A 16633-nucleotide genomic window follows, 5' to 3' on the forward strand; every position below is an offset into this window, starting at 1 on the left:
AAAAAATACCTTACAAGTGTAGGTTATCTCTATTAGTTGAAGAGATATTCAGGTTTATTTTTTTTAATTTTGGTCGATCTTTTTATGGTTTTTTAGATATGGCGGGCCTACGGATGGTCGAAATTTATTTTTAAAATATCAGCTATATCGGCGATAAAATTCTAAATAAAATAAAAAAACTTTCTAACAGTTATCTCTTCCCTGTAAAAAGGGCCGTATTTTTTACGTTTTTTCCCAAAAAAGCCCATATATTTTTTCTTTTGTAGAAAAAAAATTTCAACTAATAGAAATAACCTACACTTGTAAGCGTATTTTTGTAGATCTTCTCAAGGACTATTTATATTCAAAATTCAGCTCATTCGGATCATAAATGGATTTTTGGCAATTTTTATAAAAAAATTTAGATCCGAGGTGAAAAAATTTGAGGGACTACGTACTGGTTCCCATTTACGCTAGGAAGCTGAACAAACGTAAATCAACTCGAAAACACCTTAGCTCAAACCGTGTGAAATTTCGTAACAATATATCCAATAGTTCCCAAGATACCGAATTATTTCCAAAAAAAAGTTTCTAAACCACTGTGGCACGTGACATTTGTACGCCTATAGTGTGGAATAGATTCTGCAAAAATAAGAGTATCTGAAAACTAAATTGGTTTTTATGTTCCATTCAGAGGGTACTATATTTACAAAAAATAATAAGTTCTTTCGAAACATTGTTGTCCAAAATATCGAGCGAAATAAGTGACATAAAACGGAAGTAATTTTGAGGTACATGTAGAAATATGCAAAAATTTGCGAATCGTGAGAGGAGTTAAGTTTTCTTTTAATTTCTTAAACTAAACAAAACATTTTTCCTTTACAATAAGTCTTATTTAAATAAAAAAAAAAACAATTGAATGATTTTATAATAAATAAAATTTAATATCGTACGTGACATATCGTATGTGACAGATTTTTCTCTTACAGTAAAACAGTATACATATCGTTCAATCAATAAAACAATAAACTTTAGAGTTAATTTCAAGAATTTGATTTGCGGGTATCGTAATTTTTCTGAAGGTTTTTGCGTAAGTAAAAATAATGGCGTTCTTTTTTTGGAAAATTTTCACTCCTTGTGGTGGTCCAACGCACCTAAAGATGCGCGTTTTGAGCACATTTTTCTGTAGAGCTAAAACGGTTGAATATATTGATAATATGATTTCACCAGTCGATTCTGCATCTAAAATTAATACAATTGATGTTCTTTGAATCCTTAAAAATAGTTCCAAAAACCCACAACAGGGGGCGCAAATATCGTAAAAAAATAAAAAAAGAATTTTAGTTTTTTTAAACATGCACGATGAAAAGGCATTTTAAGCTTATCAAAACGGCACCAATATTTCCTAGTACATGCTAATTGGGAACTTAGTTTTCGACACAATTTTAGCCTAAAACATACCAATTAAATTGAAAACATTTTAGTGTTTTCTCCTATTCAAATCATCTTAAAAAAAGTTTCAAGGGTTTTTGTTTTTCAGTCGTGGTTGTCATTCTCGTGGAATTGCCCATATGGCGTTAATTAGCATGTAATATTTCCTCTATATTGTGAACGATCACATATTGATGGTGGGTGTACAAGATTCGGCACAGGTCTAACAGATTTTGGTAAGGCAAAAAAAGTCGAACAACTCTTTCGGAGAGCACGTGTTTAAACATTTTACATGTCGAAGGTACCCTACATAGCACCGCTTCTGGAGGGTTTGTAGGATCCATTTTAATAACTTAAACTCGAATACTCCTTTTTTACGCCCAAGTCAAATTTTATCACGATCGGACCAGCCGTTTAGATTTATTTCCAAACAATTATGATTCTGCCCCACTGTGGACTATTTAAATATGTATTTTTATTTATTATAGAAAGCCAACAGAACGATGCGGTACAGAAAAGTCTAATGATTTTATGATTAATGGTGGCAAAATTCGTATATTAATTATGCCTAGTGCTATTTCTAATAACTCCGCTGTATAGATATATATTCATTCCGGAAAGTTAATAAAATATTTTCATTCTCTTCTGTATTTGTGTTGTTTTTTTACATTGAATATCCATTATGGTCCAACACGTTAAATTAATATTGGCAAATTTTTCTATCAGTTTGTTTTTTTTTTGTCTGTATGGATAGATGTATCTGTTAGATCTGCCTGTTTGCCTTTATTAACCAATGTAATGTGTCAGTAGCCTCGCCTCCATTAATACGTACTGCATAAAAATATTATCCATTCGATACGTGTTGTTCCCTTCACAACGCACAACACTCTTGTGTATGAACGTGGTACATTAAACACTTTTTTGTTTGTTTTTCTGTTCAATACATTTATTACTTATTTTGCTTCAAAGGTTAAAGAGTGCTCTTTGTTTTTCAAAATGATTTAGTACATTTAATTTCTATATTAGTATCTTTGTGTGAATGTATAGATAGATAGATATGTAGATACACATGTACATACGTATATCAGTTAATGGGAATGTTAAATATGTATAAAGATAATAATGTATCGTATTTATTTATATCGAAAACATCACATACTTACTAGAAACTCGTATTTATAAAACACATTTATTTTCTATGTCGCGTATTTTCAAATTACAAATTGATATTGTTTTTTTACAGTCAATAATGTATGATTTATTTATTATCTGAGTACAATACTCATGTGTACATTTGCTGATATTTTAATCCATTTTAACTTAAACAAATACAACAATTCCCAGCTTAAATATTACAAAAAATTGCTTAAGTTTAAAGCTCTTTTAGAAAATGTAAGTTATTTTTTAAGGGCAGTACTACTTATTATATATATTCAAGTTAAATATAAAATAAAACATTTTCAATACACACAACTTATTTAATTTTAATTATACCGGGAAAAATGAAGAGTCCGAAAATAACTCGCCTACATATTCTAATTATCCAAATTGTCATTTATATTTAGTTAAACAAATTATATTTATCACTCAAAATAACTTTTATAAAAAGATTTTCCTTTACATGGTTTGGTATGGCCTTTAAAAGTCTTTTTTTCTTCTAATAATCGTGATTTTTTATTATACCCTTCACCTTCGTGAGAAGGGTATATATAAGTCTCATTTCCGACCCTAAAAAGTATATATATTTTGGATCCTTATAGATAGCGGAGTCGATTAAGCCATGTCTGTCTATCTGTCTGTTGAAATCAATTTTCTGAAGACCCCAGATATATTCGGGATCCAAAACTTCAATAATTCTGTCAGACATGCTTCCGAGAAGTTTGCTATTTAAAATCTGCAAAATCGGTCCACAAATGGCTGAGATGAGGAAAAAACCAGGACAACCTCAATTTTTTACCTATTTTTGAACTATATCTGGATTACTAAGTCATTAATGTAGACAATATGGATACCTAATGATAAATATTTCAAAGACCTTTCAATGACGTATATAATACCATAGTAAGTTGGACCTACAATAGGTCAAAATCGGAAAAATAGTTTTTAACCCGATTTTTTTTTCACCAAAAATTTTTTTTCGCTAATATTAAAAAAAGGAATTTTTTAAATTAAAAAAAAATTTAAAAAAATGAAAAAAACTGCCAAAAAATAAATTTTGTTTACCTAAAAATATTTAAAATTTTTATTTTGAAGTATAATTTGGTGAAGGGTATATAAGATTCGGCACAGCCGAATATAGCTCTCTTACTTGTTTTTATTAAATTTTTTATGAATATATTTGTAAGATTGGAGTTTTTTGTTTTTGTAAATATGTAAATATTGAGGTTTTTGCGGTATTTTTTCCAATTTTGTACAAAAATTATAGCTTTCAAGCAGCATTGCAGACATACAAAATCGTCTTTCAAGGTCTCTCAGCTTCAATTCGTATGGTATCCAATTTCCCAATGCTGCTTGCAAACGTTTTAAAATTGCTGCTTAAGTAGCTTCCAATGATTTTGCAAGCTCTTGTTGAGTTTGACAACAATCTTCATGGAGTACTACCTCCAATTCTTTTTCTTCAAACTTTTTTGTCTGGCATAGGCAATATTTACCTTCCGTGTCAAAATCACCACTTCTGAACAGCACAAACCATCTATCGCAGGAGCGGAACCCAGATATTTCTAGCTTATCTGCCCAGCGGTAAAAATTCACATTACGTAACCGCTTATCTAAACAGTATTTCGCAGCAGTCATTAGTGATTCTTTCGCTTATTTTCCCACTTAGATTTAACATAAAAGTGTCATGGGCTGCCTAATCGATGTGCTATTGCTTAGAATGTAAGCCGCAATATCATTATGTGCCACTAGATACTATTTAGTTTACATTAAAAGCGGTGTTTTAAGCGAACTTGATGATACGCCTATAACGACTTGCAAATTAGAATGTAATGAATGTAGATTACAATCCTATTTGCATTTGTAAGTTAAGGTATAGTACCATAAATACTGATTTTCATTTCCGACCCTATAAAGTATATATATTCTGGATCCTTATAGATAGCGGAGTCGATTAAGCCATGTCCGTCCGTCTGTCTGTATGTCTGTCTGTCTGTCTGTCTGTCTGTCTGTCTGTCTGTCTGTCTGTCTGTCTGTCTGTCTGTCTGTCTGTCTGTCTGTCTGTCTGTCTGTCTGTCTGTCTGTCTGTCTGTCTGTCTGTCTGTCTGTCTGTCTGTCTGTCTGTCTGTCTGTCTGTCTGTCTGTCTGTCTGTCTGTCTGTCTGTCTGTCTGTCTGTCTGTCTGTCTGTCTGTCTGTCTGTCTGTCTGTCTGTCTGTCTGTCTGTCTGTCTGTCTGTCTGTCTGTCTGTCTGTCTGTCTGTCTGTCTGTCTGTCTGTCTGTCTGTCTGTCTGTCTGTCTGTCTGTCTGTCTGTCTGTCTGTCTGTCTGTCTGTCTGTCTGTCTGTCTGTCTGTCTGTCTGTCTGTCTGTCTGTCTGTCTGTCTGTCTGTCTGTCTGTCTGTCTGTCTGTCTGTCTGTCTGTCTGTCTGTCTGTCTGTCTGTCTGTCTGTCTGTCTGTCTGTCTGTCTGTCTGTCTGTCTGTCTGTCTGTCTGTCTGTCTGTCTGTCTGTCTGTCTGTCTGTCTGTCTGTCTGTCTGTCTGTCTGTCTGTCTGTCTGTCTGTCTGTCTGTCTGTCTGTCTGTCTGTCTGTCTGTCTGTCTGTCTGTCTGTCTGTCTGTCTGTCTGTCTGTCTGTCTGTCTGTCTGTCTGTCTGTCTGTCTGTCTGTCTGTCTGTCTGTCTGTCTGTCTGTCTGTCTGTCTGTCTGTCTGTCTGTCTGTCTGTCTGTCTGTCTGTCTGTCTGTCTGTCTGTCTGTCTGTCTGTCTGTCTGTCTGTCTGTCTGTCTGTCTGTCTGTCTGTCTGTCTGTCTGTCTGTCTGTCTGTCTGTCTGTCTGTCTGTCTGTCTGTCTGTCTGTCTGTCTGTCTGTCTGTCTGTCTGTCTGTCTGTCTGTCTGTCTGTCTGTCTGTCTGTCTGTCTGTCTGTCTGTCTGTCTGTCTGTCTGTCTGTCTGTCTGTCTGTCTGTCTGTCTGTCTGTCTGTCTGTCTGTCTGTCTGTCTGTCTGTCTGTCTGTCTGTCTGTCTGTCTGTCTGTCTGTCTGTCTGTCTGTCTGTCTGTCTGTCTGTCTGTCTGTCTGTCTGTCTGTCTGTCTGTCTGTCTGTCTGTCTGTCTGTCTGTCTGTCTGTCTGTCTGTCTGTCTGTCTGTCTGTCTGTCTGTCTGTCTGTCTGTCTGTCTGTCTGTCTGTCTGTCTGTCTGTCTGTCTGTCTGTCTGTCTGTCTGTCTGTCTGTCTGTCTGTCTGTCTGTCTGTCTGTCTGTCTGTCTGTCTGTCTGTCTGTCTGTCTGTCTGTCTGTCTGTCTGTCTGTCTGTCTGTCTGTCTGTCTGTCTGTCTGTCTGTCTGTCTGTCTGTCTGTCTGTCTGTCTGTCTGTCTGTCTGTCTGTCTGTCTGTCTGTCTGTCTGTCTGTCTGTCTGTCTGTCTGTCTGTCTGTCTGTCTGTCTGTCTGTCTGTCTGTCTGTCTGTCTGTCTGTCTGTCTGTCTGTCTGTCTGTCTGTCTGTCTGTCTGTCTGTCTGTCTGTCTGTCTGTCTGTCTGTCTGTCTGTCTGTCTGTCTGTCTGTCTGTCTGTCTGTCTGTCTGTCTGTCTGTCTGTCTGTCTGTCTGTCTGTCTGTCTGTCTGTCTGTCTGTCTGTCTGTCTGTCTGTCTGTCTGTCTGTCTGTCTGTCTGTCTGTCTGTCTGTCTGTCTGTCTGTCTGTCTGTCTGTCTGTCTGTCTGTCTGTCTGTCTGTCTGTCTGTCTGTCTGTCTGTCTGTCTGTCTGTCTGTCTGTCTGTCTGTCTGTCTGTCTGTCTGTCTGTCTGTCTGTCTGTCTGTCTGTCTGTCTGTCTGTCTGTCTGTCTGTCTGTCTGTCTGTCTGTCTGTCTGTCTGTCTGTCTGTCTGTCTGTCTGTCTGTCTGTCTGTCTGTCTGTCTGTCTGTCTGTCTGTCTGTCTGTCTGTCTGTCTGTCTGTCTGTCTGTCTGTCTGTCTGTCTGTCTGTCTGTCTGTCTGTCTGTCTGTCTGTCTGTCTGTCTGTCTGTCTGTCTGTCTGTCTGTCTGTCTGTCTGTCTGTCTGTCTGTCTGTCTGTCTGTCTGTCTGTCTGTCTGTCTGTCTGTCTGTCTGTCTGTCTGTCTGTCTGTCTGTCTGTCTGTCTGTCTGTCTGTCTGTCTGTCTGTCTGTCTGTCTGTCTGTCTGTCTGTCTGTCTGTCTGTCTGTCTGTCTGTCTGTCTGTCTGTCTGTCTGTCTGTCTGTCTGTCTGTCTGTCTGTCTGTCTGTCTGTCTGTCTGTCTGTCTGTCTGTCTGTCTGTCTGTCTGTCTGTCTGTCTGTCTGTCTGTCTGTCTGTCTGTCTGTCTGTCTGTCTGTCTGTCTGTCTGTCTGTCTGTCTGTCTGTCTGTCTGTCTGTCTGTCTGTCTGTCTGTCTGTCTGTCTGTCTGTCTGTCTGTCTGTCTGTCTGTCTGTCTGTCTGTCTGTCTGTCTGTCTGTCTGTCTGTCTGTCTGTCTGTCTGTATGTCTGTATGTCTGTATGTCTGTATGTCTGTATGTCTGTATGTCTGTATGTCTGTATGTCTGTATGTCTGTCTGTCTGTCTGTCTGTCTGTCTGTCTGTCTGTCTGTCTGTCTGTCTGTCTGTCTGTCTGTCTGTCTGTCTGTCTGTCTGTCTGTCTGTCTGTCTGTCTGTCTGTCTGTCTGTCTGTCTGTCTGTCTGTCTGTCTGTCTGTCTGTCTGTCTGTCTGTCTGTCTGTCTGTCTGTCTGTCTGTCTGTCTGTCTGTCTGTCTGTCTGTCTGTCTGTCTGTCTGTCTGTCTGTCTGTCTGTCTGTCTGTCTGTCTGTCTGTCTGTCTGTCTGTCTGTCTGTCTGTCTGTCTGTCTGTCTGTCCGTCTGTCTGTCTGTTGAAATCAACTTTCTGAAGGCCCCAGATATCTCCGGGATCCAAATCTTCAACAATTCTGTCAGACATACTTTCGAGAATTTTGCTATTTAAAATCAGCAAAATCCGTCCATAAATAACGGAGATATGAGCAAAAATCCGAGACAACCTCTGAAAATTTCATCAAAAAACACAATGTATTGCATGCTTTGACAAAAAAGCAACAAAACGTATGGTTGTTGCTTTGGCGTTGTTGTTGTTTTTTATACAACTAACCGTTTGTTTGGTTGTGTGTTGGTTTTTTTGACAAAAAAACAATAAAACGTATGCAAGTTTGGCGTATTTTGTTTTTTTTTGTGTTTTGTTTCTTTTGGCGTTGTTGTTGTTTTTTATACAACTAAACTTTTGTTTGGTTGTGTGTTGGTTTTTTTGATAAAAAAAACAACAAATCGTATGTTTGAATGTGCATGCTTTGCGTATTTTGTTTTTCTTTTGTGTTTTGTTTCTTTTGGCGTTGTTGTTGTTTTTTATACAATTAAACGTATGTTTGGATGTGTGTTGGTTTCATTGCCTTGCGTATTTTGTTTTTGTTTTTTCTTTTGGTGTTCTGTTTCGTTTGGCGTTGTTGTTGTTTTTTGTGTTCTTGATAAATTTAGGATGCTGTAAGCTGAAAGTGGCCAATGTATATACATACCTATATACTATTTATAAAAAATAATAATGCATCCACAACAAAGGTGAAGGGTATATAAGATTCGGCATAGCCGAATATAGCACTCTTACTTGTTTATTTTCATTTAGCCATATATATTTACTCTAATGAAAATTATATGATCTGAAATGTTTGCTGTTGAAAATTAGTAAAATCAATTCAAAAAAATTGGCAGGGATATTATGACGAAAATTAACTAAAAATGTTGAACCAGTAAACAATTTAAGCACATACAAATTGTTGGACCTTCCATACATTAAAAAATGCCATAACTAATATAGAGAAAATGGACGTTATTTGAATAAAAATTGTTAATAAATATGTTAATGTTTTACGCGCGGTCCGTGCGTTTATAAAATCATATATAGGGTTAAAGAGAATACTTTTAACTTTATCTGGGCGATGTATTGACGTAAATATAGTACTTTAACAAATATTTTATAACACATGTCATGTAGTATACCGTTTTCAAAGACTACAATCCAACAAATTTAGAAAGAAAAATTCAGTTCATAATCGATAATTATTTTTATCTGATCAAAAATATAGTAAATTAACTTTTTTCCAAAATTAAATTAAATATTTATGTTTACATATTTTGGCTATCTTAGTTTTGATATGTTTACTAACTAATGGCAAAATTTATGTTTTTGCCAATGAAAATCAATTCTGTCCGGCGACGTGTATAATTTTTAGAAATTTTTTTTTGCTGCAATTACATGAGAGGCATATTTTCCATATATTCACTTATCAAAATATTCTCCATCGAAGTTATCACAAAGGATTACTTTATACATAATTTATCTTTCATGTAGAAAAATTTGCCTAGGAGCATTTTGCAGGCCAGGTGATAAATACGATGCTTTAAAAACATCGGCATATGATATACGTGTGGCCCCATATTAAGTTATTTTAAAGTTAAGGATCAACATACAGGAATAAATATTCTTATTTTCTTGCATTTGAACGTGTGTTATATTCATACATTTTTGTTTGTTTATTCGGCATAGCCAAATGTAACATTCTAAGTTGTTTTTTGTGTCAAATGTATGTATTTTTTTAATTAAAAATGTTAGCCCTTTTTTAGCCACTTTTTAGCCCTTTTTTAGCCTTTTTTTCTAAGTATTTAGCCATTTTTGTTCACCATGAATTGGCAACACTGGTGATGTTCCAACTATTGAAGCTTCGGCAATAGCTGTGATTGGCAGTAGGGCATGACCGTCACCATCACAGGTACAAAGGGTCTCTGTTAAAATGTAGTCCCTTTTTTTGAATGGGTTTTCACTTTATTTCTCTTTATATCACCTTACTTCTTTCTTTTGAAGAAAATGTCTTAAGATGCTTTATATATTTCTGGAATAATCAACCTTATCGTGGTTGTCGTAAACGTCTTACGCATACGACAGTTTAATAATAGATTAAAGAAACTGTTTGCATTTTATCTTTAATCTATTACGAAACTGTCGTAAGCGTAAGATGTTTACGCCAACCACGATAAGGGTGAATATAAAATCATTCGAATTTATCAGAATTATTTTAAATAAAACAAAGTTTCTATATTTTTGATCGGATCGATCCCTGATCATCTTTAAAATGTAATTACAAATATATTATATAGGTTATACCTCGATATGATTGGTGGAGTTCAAGAATTTCGTAAAGTCCTTTTTTAAAGTCAAAAATATAGCAAAAATATTTTTTTTAAATCATAATACCACAATCAGCTTGCCCCAGGATCACGAAACTTGGACGTAGTGATATATCATTATTTTTTATTTTTTTTTTTATTTATTGGATTTTGTGATAAAGTGATTTTCAAAAGCTTTGGCTGATTGTGTTTATGATATTTAGAGTTGTTATCGTCCTCGTTCGAGATGACATTTCAATGGGGGTAGATGAAAAAATGAACCATAAATTTTGTCCTTGTTCCAAAAAAATGACATGTGTTAAATAATATTGAATTATGTATTTTCAAAATTTAGAAAATTAGAAATAGAATTATTAGAAAATTCTAAAATATAATTGGAAATTTCTGAAATTCAATTGGAAATTTCTGAAATATAATTACAAACTTCTGAAATACAATTGGAAATGGTGTAGAACTTGAACTATAAATGGAAATTTCTGAAATTAAATGGAAAATTATAATTATTGAGAATATGAAATTTTCTGGCCATTATTTAAATTAGAAATACTTAGTACATATTAAATAGAAGCAAATATTTCCATTATGCTTTGTTAATTCCAGTAATATATGTTTTTTAAGACTTTTCTATAACCGATGCCACCAAGAGTATAAATATATAATAAGTATAACTTTAATAAGTATTTTTAAATATTAAAATATAAAGTTTATTCTTCATTAGCCAGAAAATTCTAAAACAAATTTGTTTTTGGAAATTTACAAAATTTGGCCGCGTTTTGGCAAATGTGATTTATAACCATTAAAATTGTAGTTTATTATTTTTATCTCAACATCTATCCGAATCGTTTTGTATTTCGCTCTTTACGTCCTTGAATTACAAAACAAAAATAAATATACTAAAACAACAACAATTTTATGAAAACAAATTGTAAATATATTTCTTGATTCAAATTCGCATTGGTTTTATTTTGAGAAACTATCCATGGGGGTATGTGGTGGTTTGGAATGGAACGAACACCTTTATAATTTATTGGGTGAGAATTAAAGCATACTTTTGGTACAAATAAAAAAAAAACACAGTAAACAATTTAACTTAAACATCGACGTGGACTGTTTAAAGATTAAAATAATTTTTAAAAATTTTTGAACTTTTTATGGTTCCGATGGAAAGCATGACAATTGTTTCAGGAAATTCAGATATGTTTGATGAATTGTCTCATATTGTAAATTGCAGACAAAATAGATGAAGGCATTTTATACCACATACGAACAGTGTGTATGTGAGTTATATTCCATTTACGGTTTACGATTAATGCCCGTAATTTCAACAAATAGATATCTATCAGTGCTTAGTTGCTTATGGAGTAAGTATATTTGGTATTTCTTTTTTTGATTTTAAATTAATGTCAATTTACCTTTTAGGTAAATTTATCTGCTGGGTATTTTACACCGTAGATATCTATTTGTTGAAATTGCGGGTATAAGTTTTTGTTTATGTTGGACAGCACTAATCGTATGGTATATTAATTGTTCAGTTATTTAACGAAAATGCATTAACTTTGCCAGTTAAATTGTTAAAATACAACAAAATAAAGCAATTTAGTGCAATCGAATATTGGACATATAAGGATATGAAGTTCGCAAAAAAGTAGGTCTTCATTAGTACAATATCTGGCCATATTTCTTGTGCTGTGCTCGCGAAAGAATCGGTAGTATTTGTTGTCCGTCGCCGCTTTTGACTGTTTATTTTCTCCTAGTCAAATTTATGAATTCAAAATCATTCAAAAAACTTGTAGCATATTATTTGAAAAGAACACATTTTTTTCAGAAAAATGGTATATATTGTTAGTTAAGATATCTTAGCAGTTAGGTATCATCGCAGATCTTCTAAACTACTGGTCCGTTTGCGAAATGATGTATGAACGAATCGTAAGACAATGAAATTTGTGACCACCCTGTTAGAATACAAGGTGAAATGCAGTCAGTGTTTTTCCTCGAACCGCTTTACATTACAGTGACAATTTCGACAGAAAATATTTGCTGGGTTGTAATTTGCATCTGTGTTTGTATAAGCGCCTATTCATTCGCAACCCATACACTACCCAGCAGTTAAGCAAGTAGTCAATGTATCCCTTAAAGACAGTAATTGTCACAAATGTCTTATCACTTGGCTGACTCCATTTTATATATTTTGGTCATTTGACACGTGTGTGCACTTTGTAGTGCAGAGAGAAGACAATTGGTTACTTTATGCATCCCAAGTAATCTAGCGTGAAGACAATTGTCACTTAAGTGTCTCTAAGTAATCTAGAGTGATGTATCTTTAAACGCTTTGTGAGTAATTTGTACAAACTGGTTTTTTACAAATTGTGTTGATATAATTCTGATACAGTTTATTTTTATTTTTGCTGAAGTATACTGATATCCCATGTAACATAGCATGAAGTCAATAGTCACTTTAGTGTCCCTTAGTAACCAATGGTGAAGTCACATCAAACTTTTTTTTGTACTGCACTTTATTTTACCCACCAGAAGCGTTGACTACTTTTGATCAGCTATCCGATAGTCACATTGTAATCAAAAGGGTCAGTTGACCCCCTGCTTAGTTAAAATAACTAGCACGTGTTAAAATAACTAGTCAAGTAGCTGATCAAGTAACCAGTTACAAAGCTAGCAAGGTAACTGACGCTATGTAACCAGTATGTGAATCCAATGCGTTGCCTACTTTGTACTAGCTATTAGACAGTCCCATTGTAATCAAAAAGAGGAAATTGACCCCTTGCCTAGGACATGCCCGTGGTAAAATGACTAGACACGTGGCTATTGAAGTAACTAGCTCCCACCCTAAATGATGGGTAAAATCACTAGTTCGGTACTGTCTCCTAGAACTGCTGGGTAACTAACTAACTCACACACATGCAAAAAAATAAAGAAAAGTTTTTGTTTTGCAAATTTTCATAAACATTTCGTGAGTTTTGATAATAATATTATTGTAATGAAAATACAAACAAACAAACCATTATTTCTCGTGACAATTTTGCTGCATTTTATGGCAACTGCGGCCTTGATGTTATTAAAACAATTAATACAACTAAAACAAAAAGAAAGCAAAACAGAAACAAAAATAAAATAAACAAACAATGAGTGATGAAATAAAGCGAAAGTGCAAAATAAATGTGAAATATTTCATACATACATACATATGTATGTATGATGTATGTAAGTACTACATATTTGTTCATGAATTATACTACATACTTACTAACTACCTACCTACTATTTCAGCAACTATTAAAACTTTTACATGCACATTAGGGTGGCCCTTATTTTGCACTTACTGAAAATTTGAGCAAAATCGGTTAAGGTTTAGAGGCTACAAATTATATTTGATGATTGGAGTCTCGCTCAAAATAACATTATTTAAAAATACAAAATAAATGTTGAAAAGAATTGTTATTCTGTGTATTGTAATTTACCCAAAGATGATTCAACCAGAGTTTAAAATTACTACTATATTAGTCAAAAAATTGCAAAAAAATTCATAATTTTACATGAAAACTGCAACAAATATTTAACAAGATAATATTTCATTGTATACATACTAAAAATATAAATACTATTTTCCAAATCCATATATGCATAAGCTTCATGGTAGAAATAATTGTCTCAGTTTTTCCAAAAATATTTTGCCTTACAAAATATTTTACGTTGCAGCTAGAAGACAAAATGAAAATTTTTCATTTTTAAAACTTTTGCTGCCTAAATATATGTATATTTTTGGTTAGCAAAAACAAATGAAATTGCTTGTGTATAATATACAAAAACATCATACATGCAAACAAATTGCAGCGTGAAAACCATAAACTGCAAACGATATGCGCAGTGAAAAATTCAAACAATGAAAATATGGAAGACGCTAAAAGTAGACTGCCAAACCATACGAAGTTGAAAAATGTAAAATACGAAATTGTGCAAAGTTAAAAATGTTTAAAGCGAAAATGTTTATTTTTAAAATATTTCCGCCGCATATATGGTTTTGTTTTGCCGCATATAGTCATTGAGCAGAAAAATGTGAAAAAAACTATGAAGTTGATTTGGGTGTACAAAATAAAAAATTGTATTGAAATGTGTGTTAATAAAGAATTTTAGTGCAATAAAATAGAAGTTTTATTTTTTGAGGTATGTAATTGTATGTATTGTGAAAGATAAATTAAATTAAATAAGATTCTGGACAAAGGATAGCTAGCGGAGGATATTATTATTGAATTTTTTGATTGATTGGCTTTTTTAATACGAATTCAAATGTATTCATGCTGGTGGTAATAGGAGTCCAGAAAAATTAGTAAGAAAAAAAATAATTTTGTATGTAAAGCGGTTAAAAAAGGATTATATTTTCAGGAACTTTCTTAAACTACATGAAGCAATACAATTATATCAAGTAAAAAAAAGCGAACTTTAAAATTTGTACTTTAAACTTTATGAAAATTTTCTTAATACGTTATATACCCACCAGTTTTTGTGACACATCTCCTTCAATACTTTTTTATGGGCCGGTTTGATATATATTTTTGTACACTGCATTACCGACTATTGCATTATCAAAAAATCGGAGAACTATGAGTTGTATATTTTGAAGTCATTAATGAAACTTCTAGACAACATAAGATATACATTTTATATATCAGCATATAGGAAATTGTGTCTGCTTTTCTGAAATGTATTACAATTTTAAGAATTAACAAATTTTTAGAAGACTTTTTACAAAAAAAAAAATGGTAGATGATTTTTTGGAAAATTTTAATTTTTAAAATGCAATTATTGTTATGTTTATGAATCGTTTTTATTGAAATTTTTCACTATTTGTCACTTTTGAAGATATTTAAGAACATATTGGGTCATACAAAAGTGGTTTTCATTTTTTATAATCAGCTATGCGATTAGAGCAAATTTACATAAAAAATAGATCTACTTCGGAAGGCTCTAGAACTCGCAGCTATACAAATTTTGAAATTTTATAGTACTTCCCAATATGTAGCCTTTGAGAAAAATATAAACACATTATTTATTTTGTTTTTCTTTTCTGTATAACTAAAAATTAATAGAAGTACTTTTTTCAAAAAAATAAAATACTTTTTAAATTTTGTTTAATTTAAATGCACATCACTTGTTGGACTCACTTGGATGTCACGTCATAGAGAAATATACATAGTGCGGAAACTCTCCTGTCAAAGACCTAACTCAGTTGTCAAAAACCTTAGTGGTGAGAATGTATTAGTAAATAAAATAATATGAAAACAATAACAACACTCGTATGTGTGATTATTTTGAGTAAAATTTTGGTTTGAGTTTTTTTCTAGTTTCCGCTCTTGTTGTTTCTCTATGTGTCACGTGGATTGGTTTCGTGACATTCATCCGTAAAATGGGATATTTGCACGTGTTGTTGAACTCTATGGTGATTGAGTAAAATAAACTGAATGAATGACCGTCAATTAGACAGATGTAGCTTCAACAAAATGGCAGCTATCAACTGTCAAAATTCGGAAGTCCATATTGGAACACCCTTTATGTGTGTTCGAAATTGTTTTGAAAAGTATTTTTTTACTTTTGATTAATATTGCAACATAAGGAAACAATCTGAAATTAAATATTAGAAAATGATTTTTTAAGAATCATTGTAATGTATTTGTGACCAAATTCTAAATTTCCTCGAAATCTGACATTTTCCAAAAAGTGTACACGCTAACCCATTACAGTTTAAAATGTGCATTTTTAATCCTCATTTATCGTTTATTAGAATCGAAAGTAATTTTATGAAATTTCTTTAAAAAAAATTAACGTTATTAAGGCGATTGGAATGAAATTAATAAATGAAAATTAATTCAAGATATTGTAACAAATAATTTTTCAAGTTTGATTTTAACAACAAAATTCTGTGAATACTTCTCAAATTTTGTGGTAATTTATTAAATTCAAAACTACAATATTCTAAATTTGCTGCTTCTTTTTTTCTAATGTTTTCAATCTGCACTTTGATTCCTGAAACATTTTATTTTTTTGATGACGGAACAATTTTTGGACATGGGAGCATCAAAAACCGAAAAAGTGCAAAATAAGGGCCACCCTAATGCACATTCAAATAAAAAAAAATACTTCCTTAGAAATGAGACCAAATTTATTGTTTACGGTTTACAGTTATTTATAGAACTTGCTCAAGTTCCTTAATTAAGGTAATGAACTAGTTCAGGGTGCATACCACCACGTCCACAATTATTGATGTTGTGTGATTCCCTATAATTTTCATGGCAAATTCAATGATGACGACTCCCTTTAACTTTACCAATTATTCAAAATTGTTAAGTTAAATGACATACAAACACGTAAATATTTATTATTTTTATATACAATACAATACAATTATTTAATAATAATTTTCCCAACTAATATGTGAGTTTAGTGAGACGAAATCAAAGTAAACAATTTTTTATAATTTTTCTGTTTTTTTCTTTCTATTTTTGAAAAGTTTAGTTAAACAAAACATTTGACATGCTTAAATGGAATCATTTTTTACACCGTGCAACATTAATTTGACACATGAAAATAACGATGAATAACACACAAAATTTCAAGTGCTAAAATGATGACATCACTCACAAAACAGCTGACAGAACAAAAACTAAAAGTCGGAATGCATTTCGTCCTTCGAGGGAAATGTTAACAAACCTGTAACTAAAGTCACAATTAAATTTAAAAAAAAATATAATTACTTTTTGCTATAATTGGTGTTTTGTAATGCATGCCTTGAGGCACTCTTGCGGGTTATAGGGTTAGGAATGGTCACAGTTGCCCTCTGGTGTAGAAATGTAGAAAAGTATT

Source organism: Calliphora vicina, chromosome 4 (genome assembly GCF_958450345.1).
Source record: "Calliphora vicina chromosome 4, idCalVici1.1, whole genome shotgun sequence".
NCBI lineage: Eukaryota > Metazoa > Arthropoda > Insecta > Diptera > Calliphoridae > Calliphora > Calliphora vicina.